The sequence below is a fragment of the Anguilla anguilla genome, chromosome 14, assembly GCF_013347855.1.
Source record: "Anguilla anguilla isolate fAngAng1 chromosome 14, fAngAng1.pri, whole genome shotgun sequence".
Lineage (NCBI taxonomy): Eukaryota > Metazoa > Chordata > Actinopteri > Anguilliformes > Anguillidae > Anguilla > Anguilla anguilla.
In genome coordinates, this window is record NC_049214.1 from 11042801 (window position 1) to 11064480 (window position 21680).

At 44.1% G+C, this 21680-nt stretch overlaps 1 protein-coding gene across 3 annotated transcripts in view; it reads left to right on the forward strand.

The window, feature by feature from the left end:
- Positions 1-21680, forward strand: part of cwc27 (CWC27 spliceosome associated cyclophilin) — a 54117-nt gene that overhangs the window by 8932 nt on the left and 23505 nt on the right. The gene's annotated exons all lie outside the window — the stretch shown is intronic.

Below are 21680 nucleotides of genomic sequence, written 5' to 3' on the forward strand. Positions count from 1 at the left end.
GGGTATGATGGCCTACTGTAATCAGTAATGAAATCACTTTGCTTCTAACTCTTGGAGATCGTATTTAAGAGTCATAGCTTGAGATTCAGAGGTGCTAATTTAGGAGGATGTGGATCAGTATTTTAAATGGGCTGAATCTCCTGGCCTTTATGGTGCATCCCACAGGATGCACCATCACATAACAGCCAGAAGGAGGTGCTGTTGTGCTTTTTAAAATCTGCTTCGGTTGACGATGGTCTTGCTGTGGTAACTACTGGGGCAGTAGAACTTCAATTCTTGTTCACAGACTTGTTAAGTTGAGTGTAAATTGGGGTGGTGAGATATGAAGGCAACAGAAATTTCAAATATCGATTGAAAAGTTTCACATACTTCTGTCTGTATGTGAATTTTTCTACCCTGCGGTTCTTTGAAAGTAATTTTTATGAATGCAAGTGGAGGTCCGGGGTAATACCAACGCTATTAAATGTTGTCGCAGTAAAAATGCACTTGCCTTGTGCATATGTTCAAATAAAAAATAGTGGTTCATGGCCTGTACTGCTAGTTTGAGATTCCAGCCAGGCGATTGAATGTAATCACCTTGGTGTGATTCCATTACTGAATAATGGCTCCCATAACACATACTTTGCAGATGTTGGACTGATGTCCTGGTCAAAGGCAGATCGGCTACAGAAGGTCTCCGACCACAGCAACCCTACTGTGTGTGGATACGTCTGCATTTCAGTTAACTGTTCAGTTGACCCTTTATCGCTTCAGATTATATTTAAATAAATAGGTAAAACTTTAAAACAGCAGCACGGCCTGGCCATCAAAGGCAAAGGTGAACAGCAGGTCAATCCAATGCAGATGTATTTGTGAGTAAGAGGCACACTCAGACATGCTTGACTCATCCCCCACCCCCCCACCCCATTACAGGAAGTGACATTTTGATAGCGGCGCTTTATTGACCGCTGCCATGAGGGTTGGCAGAGGCGATGCCGAGGTGTCGGTTGAGGCCGCGCGACACCCCGGCCGGCGGCGTTCCTACCACGCCTCTGAGCCCAACACACACACACCGCGCCCGCTGGACCCACGTCAAGGAGCCTGGCCTGGGTCCGTCTAGGTGAAAGAGAGATGCTGGCACACAAGTGGAATTAATCTGCAGCATGACTGAGGGGCAATGAGCTGAGCTGTGCCAGTAAAGTCCTGGATGGAGAGAGAGAGAGAGGGATGGGGGGAAGAAGGAAGAAGGCAAGTCCTAGCAATGAGGAGAGTTTTACTTTGCCCTGGCTGGAAGGATGCTTCAGTAAATGGCCACATGAATCAACCCGCCGTACCCCACCCCCCCACCCCCCTGCACCCCAGCCCGCACAAAGAAAATGAAATACTTAAGAGAAACCTGTAACCCTGGTGTGTGGAGTTCACTGACCCCTTTGCTGTAATTACTTCAACATTTCAAACCAGCCTCGGGAGGCCGTGTTAAGAATTTATGAATATAAGCTTCCCTTTATTGAAAGCCCAAGGAGCTCTTAACTGCTGGGTTTCACTTTATCAGATTGGAGAAAAATAAGAAGTCTAGTTAAATATAATTGCTTCCCCAAACTGACTAATTTCAAGCCTTAAAAAAAAAAAATGACACATGCCATTGGCAGCCGGTCTTCGATAGGAAAACGATCCTTTCTCTGGTGTTGAAAATGAAAAGCCCCGTGGCGGTGAGCTGTGTGGCAGGCTTGGGTGAAGGAGGCGGCCGCTGGGCATGCCCGTACCTCCGATCGGAGGGCGAGACTGCTCGGGTCTGCCAAGGATGCACTCAGACTAGTAGAGTCTGGGACGCGCTTAATTGCGTGCCCTTCGAAGACAAAGACTGCTCTTTCACTGCGGAGCGGAGCGCCTCAGACTCCTGTTCGGTCGTATCCTTGGCAGAGAACCCCGGCTGATGAAAGACGGGAGAAAAGCAACTTCACCTGAATCGCTCAAGTTAGGAGAACATTCTGTTTTTAATAAGTTAAGCTTGTCGAAATGGATGCTTAATGAGCATTTTGAGATGTGTCATAAACCAGTATCATAATGAAAGTGTCGCATTGAGCAGAAGCCATTTTTGAACTCAATTCATTCATTCTTGAATGCCAATTCATTAATGCCTTATTGCAGAAAATTCAATGGATTCGTTCATTTGTAATCACATAATCTTATTCTTTCATTCATTTTTATTCTTTTCGTGTGGACTGACACCGATTTGTTAAATTCACTATGAGGATTTGCAAGCTCTCTTATTGACTTTTTTTTCTGGTTATCAATCTATCTGTCACTCCCTACAGGCTATTTTTGTGGCTCTCTCTCCAGCCCCCAGCCCCCCCCCCCCCCCGTTGCTCCCATTTGAAGTCGGCAGTTGTGCTCTGCTCGTGGGCCACCACTATGTGACCACACACCTGCACAGGGAGCCCTACAGCTGCGTATGCATCTCGGGTTCACTTGCCCACAGGCAAATGGCTCTCTATCCACCCTATAGGCCGCACGGCACACCACAGGTGAGTTGGCACATACTGCAGGAAAGGCGCATTTCTCTCTGACGCCCCCAGAAAAGGAGTGTTTATTCAGTGATAACCTAAAAAAAAAAAAACCTGGTGAATCTGCCCACCCTTACTCAATTGTGACAAAGCCAGAAGAATAAAATTGTGCCTTGCCACGAAAGACTCCCAGTATCATTGTTGGCTGATGACACAGGAGACGTCTGGGCTATAGGGCTCAGCCCACATTCGTGGCAAACGCCTTTCCTGAAGGAGTCTCATCTCCCTGCGTCATTCAGTGTCAGTCAGCAACTGGTGAGATCCAAAATGGCTGCGCGCGGCACGCGGATCTGTCAATCCCTACTTCACTGTATTTGAGCTCACAGTTTTTTAGGTTTTTTTTTGTTAGGTATTTTTAAAATAACGTCAGTCCGTGATTTTTTGAAGCGCGGCTTTCCTGTCTCCCGCGAAAGTGCAACAGCATCTGTCTCTCTTAACAAGGGACAGAATAGTGCATTTTGCAGGCTGTGAAATGCAAAAAAAAAAAAAAAAAAAAGCTCAAAAAGTTTGTTTTCAGACGGCCCTCCGCGTGGCAGCGGCAGTAGCGGTAATGGTGGACGTGCAGAGAGAAGGACTTTCTGAGCCTCTGCTCAAGTGCAGGAGGCCCCTCTTTCCAACATGCAGTCAGTCCCAATCAGCTGTCATCGTGCAGGTTAGCATGGGGGAAAGCAGAGAAAACCGGCCTTCCCCTCTCCTTAACCGCCCTGCTGTGTGTGCGTTCTTGTGTCTTATTCAGATCTGCTACTGTAGGCGCTACGCAGTTGCTGCACTTCTGAGTAAACAGAGGGCACATTTGGTCCTGGAAGGAAACTGAACAGAGAAGTCTCCTCTTGTTATTGCGTTGTATGTTCCTGGCAAAGTTGTCTTGTCTCTGACCCACGCAGTACAAATTTCTATAAGATGCAGGTCGGTTTAGCGTGTTGGCTAACCTGGGGCCGCCGTCATTTTTTTTGGTAGCCCGGTGAAAGGATCACCTAACCTTCAGCAGTGAGGACCTTGATGGCTGGACTGGCAATGTGCTGGTTCAGCCTAAATGTATTGCTCTAAATGTATCGTCTTTCTGCTGTGATTTTGGTCCAAAACACTGGTTTTTTGTAAAGCATTGATAACCCTTGTGTGAATTGCATGGGAGAGGAGGGATACAGAAGGAATGTTTTGGGGGTTTTTTTAGATTAAAAAAGGATAAATGGTATAGATACAAGTATAGATATGGTATAGTCTAGATGAGAGCATAGTCGAAGTGATTTGAATGCTCTTTGGTTCTGTTGCATTGTGAGCTTGGTTTATTGCTTTGTGTGGTGGACAAAATTAGATTTGAATTAGAGAAAATATGTTCTGTTTTTATTTCTGACCACAAAGAAAAGATGTTTCAGTTGGCTCATGCTGTATTTAGCTTAAGACACCGAACTGCTTTGGAGCCGAAATGCACATTTGAATGGAATCGCGGTACCCGTCTCAGGCGCAGTAATTATGACCAGTCAATGAAACCCGACAGTCTAGGGCTGCCACTTTACAGCTGTCAGTTACCCCCTCTAGGGTTATCTCAAAGCTAAAACTCTGGGTTGCGCGTTATTTTCTGCTTGCAATAAACACACCCTTTTCTTATTAACATTAATGGAATATGAACCTGGCCCCCGCCAGCCCCTAGTGGATGATTGACAGCGAGCAAAATGCGGACGGACTGTAGTATATTAAACACAAGCGCAGATTGTTTGGCTACAAGAGCTGTAACCCAACGCAGTTGTTTGTCTTGGCCCGGTATCAAAGAGTAGGCCAGTAGGTATAGTGTTGGCTCGGGACAAAGAGGGCATTGTTGCAGTGCAGAGAGTGCTCGTTCCCACTCGCGTTTTGGCGGGGGTCTGTGCGAGATCTTAGGTGAGGGGTTGCGCGCATGTGTAAAGTCACCTGGAAATGAAGAAAAGGATTCTGGGAGTCTCTCGGAAGGCTCTGTGAAACATGGGCGAAAGCACACTGCGGAGTGGCGCGAGATATCTGGCGATGTCGTTGGAGGCCAGGCATTTGATTGGTTGTGTCAAGACAAGATCGCTTGGTACAATATACTGTGGGCAATTAGCAGGAAGGGGCTTGTTTTTATTATAAATAAATGTATTACTATGTACTTTTTAAATACTGCTGCCAGTGGGCTTCTGTTGGTAGGTGCGGTTTAACAAAAACAAGAACAGAACAGAAAATCCCTTCTCCTGTGTACGTGTCAAAGCGAATGCTGGCACTACCATGAACATTAAACATCCCACCGGTCTTAGCGTAATGTATGATTAAAGTGAAAACTTTTGTCTGTTGTAATTCACCGTATTGTTATAACAGTGTTTAACAGTGAGTCATCATGCCATTTATTGAATTTCTTCGGTACCAAATTGTATAAAATCCCTTATGAATCACATGACCGTTCTTTTTGCTTTTCATCCTTAGATGGTAATGGGTTAGCTTAGAAGTGCATGATTTTTCACTGTAGACTGTAAATTATTATGTATTTTTAGAGACTCCAGAAAAAAATGACCTCAGTGGTTTAAAAAAAAGGTTTACAAATTTCTGCTACTTCCCCCTATCTAAGTTGTGATATCAAAAACAAGCCAAGTTCCCTTGACTCTATCCCTTGTGTTCCTCAATTGGATCCATATGAAACAAATCAGTTCTTGTAAAACCTTTGCTGTTAGCTTTGCTCCAGACTGCTCTGCAGCCCGGTCTAATAAATGGGGGTTATCTTTGTCAGTTTCTCTTCATGGAAGTCTGCTGGAGCAGCAGCTGCCTCTGCAGGAAGCTTGTCCACAGCACACAGTATCAATAGAACCTTACTGGCAGATCGCTTCTCAGCAAAATGTCTCTGCAGCCTGGGCTAGGATTCATTTTGGTGGTATAAAGGTGATATTTCTTTGTAAATAAATATATCACCTTTATTCCCCAGCTATGCAGTAGTGCACTGTTGCCTCACTGCAAGGAGGCCCTGGGTTCGAATCCCAGCCTGGGCCTTTCTGTGTGGAACTTGCATGTTCTTCCTGTGTTAATGTGGGTTTCCTCCAGGTACTCAAGTTTTCTCCCACAGTCCAAAGACATGCAAGTTGCCCAATTGGAGATTCTAAATTTCCCATTGGTATAAGTGGATGGTGTGTGTGCCCTGCGATAGATTGGAGACCTGTCCAGGGTGTATTCCTGCCTCTCACAAAAATGCACACTGGGATAGGCTCCAGCAGCTCCTGTGACCCTGACCTGGATAAGCAGGTATAGACAATGGATGGATGGATAGAAGTCTGTGGACACAAGCAGTACACATCAGTTGTGGTTTTCAGAAATTTGGAGCTTATTAATAGCTTGGCTGCAATGTGTCCAAGCACAAGGTGACAGAGAGTGTTTCACCCTATTAATGCTAAATCAAAAACTCAACTGCCAGAAAGATTTTGGCAAGAGCGTGCTGGAAATGAGGTGCCCAATCTCAACCTCAGGTTTGTTGTGACACTCAACAGAGGGTCGTCCTTCACCGATAAGTCTTTCTCTCGAGGTTCTTCCCCAACACAAAGGCTCTGTCCATTTCTCACCCTCTTGCTCTTTGACCCAGCTCCAAGTCCAGGCCTTTTTGTCTTCAGCCTGCCTTGTTGTGTCTGTAGGCTTGCTGGGCTGACTGCATGTGCCGCCAGCCCTCTCAAGCTTCTCCAGAATGCTTCTTCTGGACTTTTCTACCACCTAGCAGAGTGCAGTTCTGTCTCAGCTCCACCCATCATGTATTACCATGGATATCCAAGATCTTCTCCATTCTTCCCCTGCCAGTGATGGAAACAACCATCAGGAAGCCGCTGGAACGGCAGAATCGCAAGCTTTTCTTTCAGAAGACAGAGGGTGTGTATTTATGATTGAGAAACCAGGCATGACCAGTGGATCGTAGAGTGCGTCAGACATGTGGTTAGCCTTTTTGTCCATTTGAAGGTTTTATGTATTTCCTGTGAAGGGTTTATGTAATTCTTATGTTAGACCCTTCATATAAAGTGGTAATATTTTGTCTAAGCCTCTCTCATACCTTTATATCTTGTTAACGTCTTTGTCATGAATAGTTATGGTGTACTCTCCTCTGTGTTAAACACAGATACTTATCCCAGATTGGTTATTTTATCACAATATAGAATACCCAGAGATATTCACTGAAGGTGTGTGCTTTTCACAAAACAGGTTGAATGTGCTATACAATAACACATAATAAAACTGTTCTTTTGATAGAAAGGCAGCGAGCAAAAAGACATGGCTGCATGTAGATATTTCACTTTGAAGTAAAAGCAATAGGTATAGAGGCTATTTTACACCTTGTATATGTCATTTTATAGTGCTATTCTTCTAAAATAATAAGAAAGGGTTTGTGTACCCAAACTCACCCCCCCCCCCCACCCGCAAGGTCTTTGTATAAGCACTTTTCAGTTTTTAAAGTGGTGTAATTTAATGCTTTTTTAAAACAGCACTTTATTGTGATCTTGCATTGTTCACTGCGTGATGTCAGAACAGGATTATATTGCTGTTGTGCTATTGCCTCTGTCAAGTGTGCCTCTTTGCGCAGGCTGAATCGCAAATGGCATTTATACAGTATACGCTGCCTTCACGTGAAGAAGGTCTCTCAAAGCAGCGTCATGTGGTAGCCTCCACTTCTGTTAAAGCCGGTAGGCCATGACTGGGGAAACAAAATGCTTCCATATGGCTTTGGGACATGGCGTTTACTGCTCCTGCCGGCAGGCCTTTTGGCTCTCTCCATATCCTCCTTACTTAACATCTGTAATTTAATGCTGTTATGATTAGAGAAAACGAATTATCCTCAATTATGTTATTGCTAATGCGTTCGCACACAGCGCCGCGTGGGCCCGCTAGTCGATCTAGAGGGAAGGGTCGACGAATAAATTTGGGATGTCCTTGTGCAGGGCCACGGTCCCTGGCCTGCGCCTTCGCATTTGTCACGCAGGTTTCGAGGGAGAGCTTGAGCCTCGAGCGCCTCGCAGCCGTAGTGTTTATGTGGCGTGGCTGTTCTTACCAACGCTGTGTTAATTAACCTCTTTATTTAAGCCCTCCATCAGGAGATTGGAGATTTTTATTTAGGCTGATATTTTATATTGTGGATTGGATCTGAAGAGAGGCTGAAATTACTGCTGCTATAGCCTGTTACACTGGCTGGGTTTTTACTGTGAGACACAGGGACTCTGTGCTGTTGCCTGTTACACTGGCTGGGAGGTTTTGCTTCCCATAGTTAAGTTTACCTTTCATAGCTGATGCTGCTATGTATGTTGGGTAAGAATGGGTGATACACACCTGCCATAGTTATTTCCTAATTTGACAGTACTGCCTCTATTGGTGATGTTGAAGTAGAATTGTGAAGTTTACGTTGCTCCTCTGTAACTGTTTCCCCCCTCATTGGCAGCACCTTTTGTTGCGCCCCTTCCTGGAACTGCAGTCTTAGATTGGTTATGCACCTGGATTTAAAAATATGCTTGTACCAAATAAAAAAAAATGGCATCAGACACAGTGCAGAAGGGCACTGGGTGGTCCTGTGAAAGCCCTCACCCGGCTCACCGTTCAGCCCGGGCACCCCGTTAACCCCCCCCCACCCACCTGACGCACACAGAGGCAGCGCTGCTTCCTCCAGTAACGCGCGCAGCTCAACTTTTCCACTATTTCAGTAGGCTTTTCCCCAGGGTGGCTAATTATTGCAGCCTGTTACGTTCAGTGTGGCAGTTTGGGTCCCTGGTTGTTATCTTGGAAGTGAAGGTCTCATGACGCTGTACGAGAAGTTAACAATGGCCAGGAATTGACCTGGGGTGACTATTTTCATTGAGGGTGAAAAATATGAGGTGTTCTCTCATTTAAATATGTTTAGGCTGGAATTAAGCTCTCGATAGACATTGGCTTATTGACAAAATTCTGTACAGATGTACTGCAAATTGTTTTACGTGGCAAAAGTGCATAGAAAAGGATTTAAACTTATTTTTGTTTGCAGTGTGCAGTTTTTGATTAGCTGGAAATAATAATGAGAGTTGGAGTGGCTTGTAGTGATTTCTGCTTTTGGCTGGCTGTTACAGTGTTGTTTTCACAATGCCTGAAATTTATCTATGGCTGGTAGTGACACACTGTGTGTGTGTGTGTGTGTGTGTGATCCCTGTCTTCAGCCCTGATGGTACTGTTGCTTGGCTGCAGGTACATATTCATATTATTAAAAAGGAGTACATATGATTAAAAATATAATATCTTGAGACAAGCAAAGACACAAATGGCTTTCCTCCTTTAATTCGGCAATGGCAGGAACGTTAAGTTCTGAATTTGTGATTTTATAGTTTAGAGTGATCTAAGTGCAACACGTCACAATACGTCTTTATGTGACAAAGATACAGGGACCCCAAGCAGATAGTATACTGACACTGTCAGACGCCTTGCAGTCATAGCGTTAAAGCAAAATTCTGTGTTTTTTTATGCAGGAAAAAGAGCCAAACTGCAGGGAAAAATACTCTGCGTTCTATAAACGCAGAAATTCCAAGTTCCTTTTTTAAGATTACACGCCATGGCCCAGACTTGAACCACAATGAAGTAATCACACCTGTGTCTTTGAGGCACTTGTCTTTCAGTGTCTGACATTTGTGTTGCTTATAAAAATTCTGTGTTTATTCGTGCTTTTCGGAGACACCAGGTACCCGCAGAGGAGTGCGACTTTGAGTCCCCGCTCCCCCCTGCCCAGGGACGGCGTGTCCCGGTTGGTAATTGGCTGCACCTGTCGCTCGTCGTCTGCCGTAATCCAGGTCTCCTCCGACCTCACAGAAGAAGGTCAGGGAGACGAGGAGCCCGCCCAGGCCCTTTTCCCTCGCGTGGGGAACCGTCGGGGATAATCCGGCTCCTGGCAGCTCTCCGGCGCGCGCTGGGCATGCGGGTCCTCCGGCTCTCTCTCTGTGGCGTGTCCGCCCAGCGTGGGAGCCCGTTCAGGAAGCGGTTTCCGGAGCTTTTTTTTTGATCGGCAGGCCAGAGCTGAGTTGGCTGCCGCAATTAAACGCGCGGCCGTCTCTTTAATTAAGAGGCTTCCTCTCCCAGTTTGAAACTTCCCATCTCCCTTTTAGTGGCAACGGAATGTAGCAAGCGCATATTTGGAGGCGTAGTTTGTTTTGAGTGTGTGTGTGTGTTTGTGTGTGTATGCCTATGTGCGTGCGTGTGTGCCCGTGTGTGTGTATGTATGCATGTGTGCATGTTTGTTTGTGTGCATGCACGTGCCTGTGTGTCCATGTGTTGAGGGATACAATGAAGCAAACAACAAGCCATGCATATATTTGTTCAGCCGGAACCTGATGGTGCTTTAACAGAAGCAGGAGAGTCTGGATGAGGTGCCATTTTGTCCTTTTAGTCATGGCCTATGTCTGGCCTGCTGTGTATCCCATCCCTCTGCCCTGTTGCATGAAATGGCTGCTGCCATATAAAGGCTGAGCAAGACATGCTCACTAATTAGTCCAGCTTGGTTTTGTCTCCGTCAGTGACCTGACATTGCATCACTGAGCACTGTGTTTAGAACTGAAGTGGTGCGGTGGGAAGGCCTTCGCTTTACAATTACGATCCCTGTCAATTATGATCTGTCAACATTGCGATTTTTATAGTAATTGGACATTCTCAAAGACCCAGTTCAACCAAAAACAGCCATGAGATGCCCTTTTAGAGATGCGTAAGTCGAATGATGGGAAATCAGAAACTTTGCATCAGTTTTCTAATTAAAGAATTAGACATAGTTTGTCAGGTTTTATTCAGGATTGTTTTGATCATGCCACAGAAAACCAATCCTGATTTTCACCCTTTGCCGCTAGTATAGTATTTTAGTGTCTAATTCTTTGGTTATCCTGGGCATTCCAAAATACATGCCTACAAATGGCACATATTGGACCATCTGGCACTGTCACCTAAACTAATGTACTTACCCCCAAATTCTTTAAAAAAATTATATGATTCAGTCCTCAAGGTCAATATGATTAAACGCACGGCAGGCGTGACAGCTGAGGAGGTAAGAGCGGTTGTCTGGCAGTCGGGTGTGTCGAAGTGTCCCTGAGCAGGACACCTAACCCCTAATTGCTCCCAATGAGCTGATTGGTACCTTGCATAGCAGCCTTTCACCGTTGGTGTGTTAGTATGTGTGTGAATGGGTGGATGAGAGACATCAATTGTAAAGCGCTTTGGATAAAAGCGCTATATAAATGCAGTCATTTACCATTTACCAGGTATCCATCTCGTGATCAGATCTATTCACAATTGCATAGTCCCTCTGAAAAGGATCCAGTGGAGAATAGGTCTGAATAAGACTTCTTGTTAATTTCCTAAAGGAGACTTGCAGTCATGTTCAGTCTAGAAAATTGACAGGCCATTGTAAATATTGTCATTTGTACATTGGCAAGACACCAGACAAAGATGCCCCCCTACAAAAATAAGCAAAAAAAATTCCAGGCCACCTATGGTAGGTCAGTTCCTCCGGCTGTTCCTGGACTCCTCTGGGTGGGAGAGTGTTAAATATTTGGCGCTGATTTCACAAGAGGGATTGGTCTGTGGCCAGACCACTTTTTTGTGTGCTTTCTTTATGAAAAGTAAATCACCCAGAGCTCCCCGGGCTTCGCTTATTTGAGTTGTCTGAGTGAGCGACAGTCGCTGGCAGCCGCTGAAAGTTGTGAGTGACGAATGCGTTTTTTTTCCTCCTGTCTGTCTTTCCCTCTTTCCTCTGTCTCTCTCTCTTTCCATCTCTCTGTCACTGTCTCTCTCTCTCTCTGTCACTCTCTCCCTCTCTGTCGCTCTCTCTCTCTGTCTCTCTCCCTCTCTGTCGCTCTCTCTCTGTCTCTCTCTCCCTCTCTGTCGCTCTCTCTCTGTCTCTCTCTCCCTCTCTGTCGCTCTCTCTCTGTCTCTCTCTCCCTCTCTGTTGCTCTCTCTCTGTCTCTCTCTCCCTCTCTGTCTCTCTCTCCCTCTCTCTCTCTGTCTCTCTCCCTCTCTGTCACTGTCTCTCTCTGTCACTCTCTTCCTCCATCTCTCTCTCTCCCTCTCCCCCCCCCCTCTCCCTGTCGGTCTCTCCCCCCCCCCCCCCCCTTGCTCAGAGTGCTCTGAGCGTATATGGGGCGTCCAGCGCTCCATCCAGGCTCTTGCGTTGGGCTGAGCCTGAAGAGCTGGCAGGTGGGGCGGACGTGTTGAATGGCTGTTATTGTGATTGTGGTCCCGCGTCCGTCCCCCTTCCCTGGCTGATGGATCAGAGGGAGCGAGGGTGACAGACAGTGGGGCACGCTCTGGCTCCTCTTCAAAGCGGCGCTCTCATTAATGCGCTCTGAAAGGACTGAGATTCCCCCCGTTAAACAAGACGTTTTATTCACAGGGGCTGTTTTTCTTTCTCTCTTCTGTGTAATAAACGGCTCCCGTGTTTTTCTTTTTGGGATGGCGAGTTTCGCTGCTTTTTTTTTCAAGAACGTTATATTTAACCCTTCTTTCATGTCCACAAAACTTTTTTTTTTTGGCAAGTTTTGTCAATGGTCATCTTTGTGCATTTATTATAAGTACAGTGTGCACCACAGACTATTTGTGTGATGACCCTAGCCCTCAAAGGGTTAAAAAATGGACTACTACTGTTACTTTGTTTCAAGTTCTAAGAAAAGTTGAAAACCCAGGAAAGGGTTTTTTGGGGGGCGTAGCAAGCTGTCAGAAAGCTAATGGCCTTTCCAGTGTCTATTAATAAATTCTCAGCATGTCCATCCAAGCTCGTCTGGGTTTAATTTTTCATAACCACCCAAGGTGCCCTTGAACAGAAGCTTCCAACATTATTCTATTTGTGGAAATATGAACAGAAAAATACTTCATAAGACACAAGCAAAAGCTCCATCGTCTTTTAACAACATGTCAAAAACTAAATATGTGTTAAGAGCAGCGCAATTTTTATCTTTTATTGAAGTACTATTTTAGAAGCAAGTCTTCACATTTATGTATTTTGAATGTAGACGACAGATTGTTACTTTTTCTCGAAGCAGTGTGTGTTTTTATTCATGTATTTTTTCAGTCTCTGGACCTGCAGAGCTGTGGTTTGATGCTGTTCTGCACGAGTCTTAAATAACCAGGATTTCTGGAAAGCTGCACCAGGGTAGTAAAATATCAGACTGAAAGGGAGGTATTTCAAAATTTTGAAAATAAATGTAGTCAGTAGCTGCACTCGATTGCTTCCTGTCCGATAAAGGCTACTTTGTCACAACGACTATTTCTTAAAAGCCCTCTAGTCATATATCCTTTATTCAAAATGTTTATCAATTTCCAAAATCAATAATGATCCATTTTGATTATTTCCACTCTTTCAGGGCAAATGTATAGTAATAACTAAATGTAAAAGGCACTCATGAACTCTCAGGGCTATTGGGAAACTTTTTGAAATATTATTATTGTAAAACAGGGATTGAAAATATGTGAATTTTAATAAGGATTAACCTGTATATGTCTTTAGTCAAAAATGGCGGGATTTTTAAAAAACCTGAACCTGAATTAAATGATTTGTAACAGAAATTCTATTCCCATTCTTTCCCTGTCTCTTTTACAGTACAGACACACACATTTAAACATACGTTTATTTTAAGATTAGGAATTTTTACCACTAGAAGCCACAGAATGAATATAATTTCATCCAGCCAAAGAATCTGTGTATTTTTTAGAAAATTAAGAACGTGAAGATTTACGGTGGAGAGGGCTAGCTTGGTTTTTGTAATTCCATTTGTGACGGACGGCAGTGACCACTCTGTTTAATGTCACCCTCACAGCGGTGTGCCCCCTGCACTTTCCTCTGCATGGAAACTCACTCCTGTCTTAACATTCTCACTGCCCTTTCAAACAAAGGCTTTCAGCTTGAAAGCTCATTGGTGGAGGCAAACATTACACTAAGCCCAATTTCCCAATTTATAGCGGCGTTTCTACCATTTGTTTTGATGGCAGGTTCGTTTCATGGTTGTTACTGCCCATATAATGGCTGGTTTTGGTCGAAAAATGTCACAGATGTAATTGCAGGTCTCAGGTTTCTTAACGCTGAAGTAAAACCGCTGTGTGATTTCACACTTAATTCTGTGCTCCCTGATTTCGGCATTTTAGCGCTCTGCCCTTTCAGGAATGGCTTGGTTGACTTTGTTTGCCCTTTTTAGGGAAAATGAATGTGGACCAATATGTGTGCGCTGGTGTGGAGAAACCAAGGCCCACTGCCAGACTGTGACCACCAATGTCGAGTCATTCAGGGCAGCTAGAAAGACACTGGCAAGTAAACTAAGAGGAAGCAAAACAGCGTAAGCTAGTTTATAAGTGAATATCATGATGCTCATGTTGAATTATACCCCCCCCCCCTTCCTATAAAAGAAAGAAAGAAAAGAAGGCATGCGGTCCAAGAAATGAGTTCATCCCAGTTACTAACAGGGAACAGTTAGTAACAGAGAAGACACTAATGTTTAGCCTCTGGCACTTCCACTCCAGGTACCTCATGGCCACGCCTTATGTGAACATGGCAGGAGGGCTGATTGGGGCCTTTCACTGCACTACTAGGCAGGTCTTTGGCCTGTGATAAGGATTGCGTGTAATGCGAGTAAGGGATGTAGCCAAACCATTTATAACATTATTATAACATTAACCGTGCCACGAAGGTGAAAATGCTCGTGCAAGGGTAACCTGAGGAGCACTGGCCAACCTGGGCCTACCCTGGTGGCAAGCGGCCCATTGTGTCCTGCCACTGAGGCCTTGGTGGGCTAATGATACAATAAAGCTAGCGCAGTCTTTCACCAAAATGAGCCATTATGATCACTGCAATCTGTATTGCTTGAATAATAATGTGTGCTATTCAGACCCTGTTTGTGCAACTGTGTCTGTGGAAGCAAGTCCCACAAGATACTGCATGAAATTAACCACAATATTGCTGTTGAGAGTGGGCAGAGCTTCAGTCAACAGGGCTTTCCCCGTCTCACTGCTCATGAGTGACTCCTCTGGTCGCTCAGTCACCTACAGATGCCGTCTGCCAGGTGCTCAGGCATAGCAACTGTGCAGCTCTGCTGGCAGACCTCAAAGTGAAAAGTAGTAGTAGCTGGTAGCATACACAAGGTTCCTGAGGTGAAAGTATGTGTCCTCCTAAATTGACATACAGCTTATGGTGGAGTATTCCAAATTCTTGAAAAAATGTTTTTATTTCATTTTGTTTTATTTTACTGAAATAATACTGACAAGAACAAATCCAAATGGATAGAAATACTGGCTTCTCTGTGAACAGTGCGGAACACCTTGTGGTCTGTGGTTTGCTTGGCCTTAGACAAAGCACATGGTCCTTGAGGGAACGGAGGTGATGCTTTTGTGAGTAATGTAGTTTCTGCCCAAAGGAAGCTAATAACAGATATGGAGGTATTTGGGGCCTGTTATTTTCATTCTCCTTTGAATGGTGTAGAAAGGCAAATAAATGTGTGTCTGGATGTTTTGCTGAGTCCTGACATCGCCATGATAAGTTTGTAAAATTGCGAATACGAGGTTCGTACGGACTGTTGATGTAACTTTTCATAGAAGAATTTCAAAGTGAATGATGGGAAAATTTACAACTAATGAAACCTTATATTGATTTAAAAAAAAAAAAATATGGACATGATGTTTCACTCACCAGTTGTGTGTGTGTGTGTGTGTGTTGGGAATGGGGGGCGTTTGCCATCAAGATGGTGACAAACCAACAATTCCAGCTATGAATTTGTTGCAAATGCTTAGTAGCTTCCATTTCCCTCTGAAGTGTCACACTGCAACAGCTGTGTACTGCCTGTCTTTGGTTAATAAACAGCCGGACAACTTTTTGTTTAAGACATACCAGGGTTTTTATTTTGTTTAATTTAACATTTTCTGTCTCAATTTAATTGAAAAGCACACTTATGAAAAACTTGTGTTGACCGAAGTGCTGTTGGGAGAAAACGCAGATGGAGCTGCTCTAAATGAATTCTGACTGATCTGGTTTACAGCTGGAATGCAGTTTTTAAGGTGAACTCCCCCCCCCCCCCCCCCATTCAGACAGTGAAGGTAAGATATTACCTGTGGAACAGAAGGATTTTTCAGGTTGTGAATCAAGCTTTCTGAGGTAATTGTTTGGCCCTGAGGAGTGAATTAACAGGTGTTCATGGTTTTTTCCCCCGTCTTTATCTGGCCTCCATTTTACTGGCAGTGGGGCCCATGGACATGCTTGTTTGGTTGTTGCCTAGGATACATCTTACATGGTTTGTAAACAACAGCAGGTCAAGGCAAGCAAAATTACCCGTTTGTTGGATGCACTTCCCTGTTGAAAGCTTATAGTCATGAATGTGTTACAGAGCAGAAGCGCTTTGTCTTGATTAATGGGTTGTGAAAATGTGAATTATTTTATCCCCAGTTGTTTACTTTCGTAGAAAGTAAGAGCATTCTGAGAACGTTTTGACAGCATTTACCATTAGGTCATCAGTTGGCAGTCACTGGTTGATCAATTTTGTTGCTACCCATTTACTTTATAAGAAAGGATGAATGTTCTGAGAACATTTAGATAGAATTAACCATTAGATCATCCATTGGCAGGTGTTGGTTAATCCTTTTTTGCCATTGCCTGTTTACTTTCTAAGAGAGAGTAAATGTTCTGAGAACATTTAAACAAAAACTTCTTATTTGCACTTTCTAATGATAATGATTTCTAATAAAAAAATAAGAAATAATAGAAATGGGAAAAATGATTGTACTTTCAAGCGGCTTGCAATTATAATGGAGATGGTGAGTATTATTAAGTCATTACATCATTGAGATTACCTGGGTGCATAACGTGTGTAACCTTCCTTCCTCAATAATGTTCATATTCTCAAAATAATGCTTAATATGAATTATTATTTCCATCGGACTATTTCCCGAACCACCATACCTATATTTTTCTTTCGTAAACATGCCATCATTATGTAACCATAACTGTCAAGTTAAAGGTTCTCTTTGAATGCTATTCATTTTTTCCTGCCTGGTTCAGGGTCATCATAGTAATGAATTGTGTGCATTTTCAGGTTTGGCTGCAGTTTTGAAGGTAACCTCTTCTGTCCTTCTATAGACACCTGCCACTTGTAGGACTGTAAAAATCAACAGAGTTTTACCGTAAATCTCTTTATTCTTGGCCTGGCCTTACATATGCATCTTTTTTTGGGTTTCATATTGCAAAGAAACTAATTGAAACAACATTCCAAACAAAATGCCAAGGCACTTCCGGTTCAGTGCAGCATTGCACAAAGAGGTTAAGTCCTTGCCACAGAAAGGATAGGTGAGAAGTGCCGGACCAGCAAGATGTTCTGAAAGGAGCCACGAGGTGTGCAAAACTTGTTTAAATTCGAGACGTGGCGTCAGGTTTTCAAACACTTCTGCGACACCAACTCAGATGACCTGTCCCATCTCCTGCCGCCTCGGTCGACCCAGCCATTCTCCCCCGAACAAACGGGACCCTACAGGAAATGAGAATAGAATCTCGGGCTGGGATTGGGGGGGGGGTAAGCATATAGGCTTCAACCTTCAGAGGGCTCCAGCAGTGACGGGCAGCGGAGCGAGCGCTGGTTCTCAGAAATGGGCCCCTGGAGCTGTAGCTGACTGGTTGTTTGGAATTCATCTATGGAAGAGTGGTGACTTTAGAGTACTTCGCCTCCCGGTGTTTGCTGAAGCTATACCTCCCACCTTATAAACACTGGAAGGGCAGTAGCAGTATTTTTAAAGGGGATAACAGACCACGCTTGTTTATTATTCCATCCTTTGCAAATACGGAGAAGTCTTGCATCCTGACGGTTTGTCCAGTCTGATGCTCCCAGTCTTTTTCTTCAAGCGAGCCCCAGGAGTGATCAAGATTCAAGAGATTTCTTTATTTGTCATTCCTCAGTACTCTCATACATACATCAGGCAGCTTGAGGATAATGCAGAGGAGAGAGAGAGAGAGAGAGAGAGCTGAGGAAAAAAAGGAGTGAGGTGGTTCAGAGAAGCAGATGTGCGAAACAAAGGCTGCCATTGTTTGGGCAGGAGATGCTTCACGTGTTTCTGGGCCTGTATCGGCAGTGTGGCCTGCCTTCATCAGCTGGATAAAGCTTCATCAGCTGGGTAAGGCTTCATCAGCTGGGTAAGGCTTCATCAGCTGGGTAAAGCTTCATCAGCTGGGTAAGGCTTCATCAGCTGGATAAGGCTTCATCAGCTGGATAAGGCTTCATCAGCTGGATAAGGCTTCATCAGCTGGGTAAAGCTTCATCAGCTGGGTTAAGCTTCATCAGCTGGGTAAGGCTTCATCAGCTGGGTAAGGCTTCATCAGCTGGGTAAAGCTTCATCAGCTGGGTAAGGCTTCATCAGCTGGGTAAAGCTTCATCAGCTGGGTAAAGCTTTAGTCTGAAAGCTGGAATGGTCATAGTGTCTGAAGACTGGCTTTTGGGTGTACATAACATAATAATTTGATGGCTTAAACGTTCAAAGTCTGTCACTCTGCTTGTATGGGAATTGACAGGAGACCTTCCCAACTTTCTCACACTTGGTTATAACACCCTACTTTCTCCCCTCCTTTCCACCCCAGTTTAAGAATACTCTTGTACAAATAATTCAGCTCTCAAGTGGGCACTCGAGGGGTTCAATGGAGCACGAATATGGAATGTTTCACTGCGCCAGCCTTCTTTATACCTAACTGGGGTGTGTGTGTGTGTAGGGGGGGGGGGGGGCGTGGGGGTCTGGGGGCGTGTGCTGGCTGACTGTAGTCACCAGAGAGAGAGACTGAAGGGCAATATATTTCTTTGGATGGAAAATTGTGTTTGGACGCAAATGGCACCCATGGGCTTAAATTATTTTGGGGTGCTTCCACATATCACACATTAATTTGCACCAGAGTGGGGATTAATGGCCTTAATTGCCAACATCTTGTGCACGCGAAACCGAAAACTGTTTCCGAGCACTTGATAGAGGTGGTCCTGGTTTGTGTAATTGGACACATCCTAGGCACAAGAGGAAGAGTTGTATGTCTTGGGGGAGGGTTTCCTGACACTGGCGAAGTCAACAGTGGTGCAGCACATTGTGAGAGGGTAATGGAATCCTTTTCAGCCACTCTGATTCAGTGATAACATGGCAGTTGATACCTTTGTGATGCTGGAAGGATCACTGAGCAAATTCAGGCCAGTGGTGTAAGCGGGCACAGAACAGCAGGGAACTGTAGTAGCTGCAGGCATTGCAACAGCACATTTGAGTGACTGATCGTACAATTGAGTTTCAAATTGAGACATTTATAAAAACTAGTTGATCTAATATGGGGAAGGTTGGGAAGAAAAGCGAACATGAATAAAAGTTTAAATGCTATGAAAAGCATATCTGGACTGGGCTGGAGTGGCATGTTAAAAGGGACCATTGAAATTTTTGTAGTCTCAGGAAAAAGAAAAGAAAAATCTTTCTATAAAATGAAATGTAGTCATGCAGTCATCCAGTCTTTTCCCTCTCAGATTAAGAGCATATTGTTGTGTGAAGCATCCTTCAGTGTGTGCCGCCAGTAAAACACTGCATATCATAAATGTTGATGTCTGAAATGTTCCATCGCTGGTATTTTTATGATCAGCGGGATGGTTTCTGAATTTGGAGTAAAACCTACTGTGTGCTCTCCTTTTGGTATAGAAGATTGCTGTGAGCGCAGCCAAATTTCAGAAGAAAACACCGTGTAGTATGGACATCAACACACTCAAAGATATTGTTTGAATAGCTATTGAGACTGACTCAGTTGGCAGTCCTTTGTCTAGCATATTTTGGCATGCACAGAAACAGAAGAATGTATACGTCCACATCCATCTATAAAAATAAAACGGCTGAGGGCCCATCTTAACAGACCCTACCATTGTGCTGTACCAGAAGAACAGCAGTCAGTAGAAATAACGGTAGGAAACAATATATCACAGGCAGAGCATTGAAAGGGAGCAAAATAGCTTTGCGCCAAACGAAGACAGTCTCAAGGTGCGAGTATATATTTACAAGTTTCAAAGTATTAGCCGAAAGCCGTTTTATGCTAAGGGGACGTGGTCTGGATGTTTTCCAGTCTCTTCGTTTGTCGGCAGTTGTTCAGAAGTCATTCGATTCACTGCCCCAGCTTTACGTCGGGAAGCAAATGGAAAAATTCCATAGCGATTGACCGCAGCACGGTAGTCTGAAGTGTGAACCCGTTCAGTGTTTTTGACGGGCTCTATCCAATTTCTCTCTTCACCTTGATCTTGTTTTTATTTGGTGCGTTATGCCACCAGGGTAAGGGTTGGCACCATTTTACCCAGAATTATGTGAAGCGTTTTCAGTTGGAGTTTAATGGGCCTGAGCAGCATAGGCTCCACTGCAGCATCCCTTCTGCCGGTGCCAGAACCCCGTGTAGCCTGGAAGCCTTGGCTAACACTCGTTCCCATAAGGCGCCACTCGATTCATTAGCGACGAAAGCTCTCGCCGCTAACGTTCGCCTTTGTTTCTGATGCTTGTGCTGAAGTTTGGTCGCCACCTTTATTGCTTACTTTAACGTTTGCGGAAAAGCCCCGTCTCGCGCTCACGCTTTAATGAAGTGAGCGGCTTGGAGCAGGTTGTTTTGGAACAGCTGGCTCCACACTCTTTGTTGCTGTTGGACGAGGTTCTCAGTGCTGGTTTTGCACCGCCTAGTTAAATAGGCTGTATTGGACACACACTCTATATGACCAAAAGTATCTGGACACGCATTGGTTTGGGGCTGTTTTTCATGGTTTGGGCTTAGTTTAAACTGCATGTGGTAGTAATACTGATGCATGTCTTTGTAATATTCGTTATTGGGGGACAGTTTTGTGTTGGATGCTTAATTTTGATGGCAAGTCAGAGACATTGGTGATATGGCTTCTTGGGCTGGTCACTCAAATCATAATAGCTTAGCTTTTCAAAGGAAGTTAATGGTGCTTTGAGGCACAGACCCACACAGTTGCATTTCTCATATGAGCTTCCCCCATAAACTGGAATCTAATATCATTGGAATCTATTCATGGATTTCTCATTGAAGACGGAAGTAACACAGTATGTTCTGTGTTGGTCTCAGCCCACTCTGGCTCCAGGGAGGACAATCCTCAGGTCTTGCCTCTTTGCTTAAGCAAGTGTTGACTTGCTTGTGCACCTTTCAAACTTGTCCATCTGACCACCACTGTGCTTATTTGTGTATTTCTCATTAACGGATTCATTTTATTAGTTAGACTTGTACATAATAAACCGTAAGTGTTAAAGAGATTTTACTGCTGGGACATGAAGTTTTTAAGTGCCGTGAAAATAAATGTAGTCCTCTCAGTTGCGGACTTAAATAACTTATCGTCCAATCGTTGCTCAACAGACAGCCTGAATGTGTGAAAGAACTATAATTGAGAACATTAATGATCATCCCATTAAAATGTGTGGATTCACATCATGACTGGCTTGAAAGTATGGCTTATGTTCAGTGAAGAAAGACTACATTTGTAAGGATAAATCAGTGTGAAGAAATGGTATATGAACATCTAGCTTCCAGTTATTTGATTGGTGTTTATTTGTAAGATCCTGTGATGCCTCTGGCATGAAGAGCACTGGCAACATCTCAACTGTCAATTCTGCAGGTAAATTAGAAACAAAACCAAGACCACCGGACTGATACAGAAAATGATTAGTGCAGACAATACAGAACACAATGGACGCTGACAAGAGCCAAGATTTAATAGCAGCTTTACTCAGACATTTATTCATGCATTTTGTTGCCAAGTTCTAATTTGCAAAGATTGCATTTGGATAGTATTTAGGCATTTGTGTTGTATATGGACTGCCCCTCAGGCTGTGCCTCAGCAAAAAAAATAAAAATAAAAATAAATCTTTTAAGAATGTTTTTCCTTGTCTGTGCATCTGAATGCATCCAGCAAGGTGCTCAGACAAGAGAATAACTGATCACATGCACTGATCACAAACTTGGGCTCTGGGGCCAAGGTGTAATTACAAGAATCGTAAATTCAGTAAAATATTCCTGTGCGTGTGGCATGGGGAGGAAAAGAAAATAAACAAAAAATTCAAAACATTTCGGAAAGTCCATATAAATTCCTCCATAGATGCCATCAGTGTTGGAGAGCATCAGGAAGGCCTGGAGCATGGTGGCTCTCCCTCCCT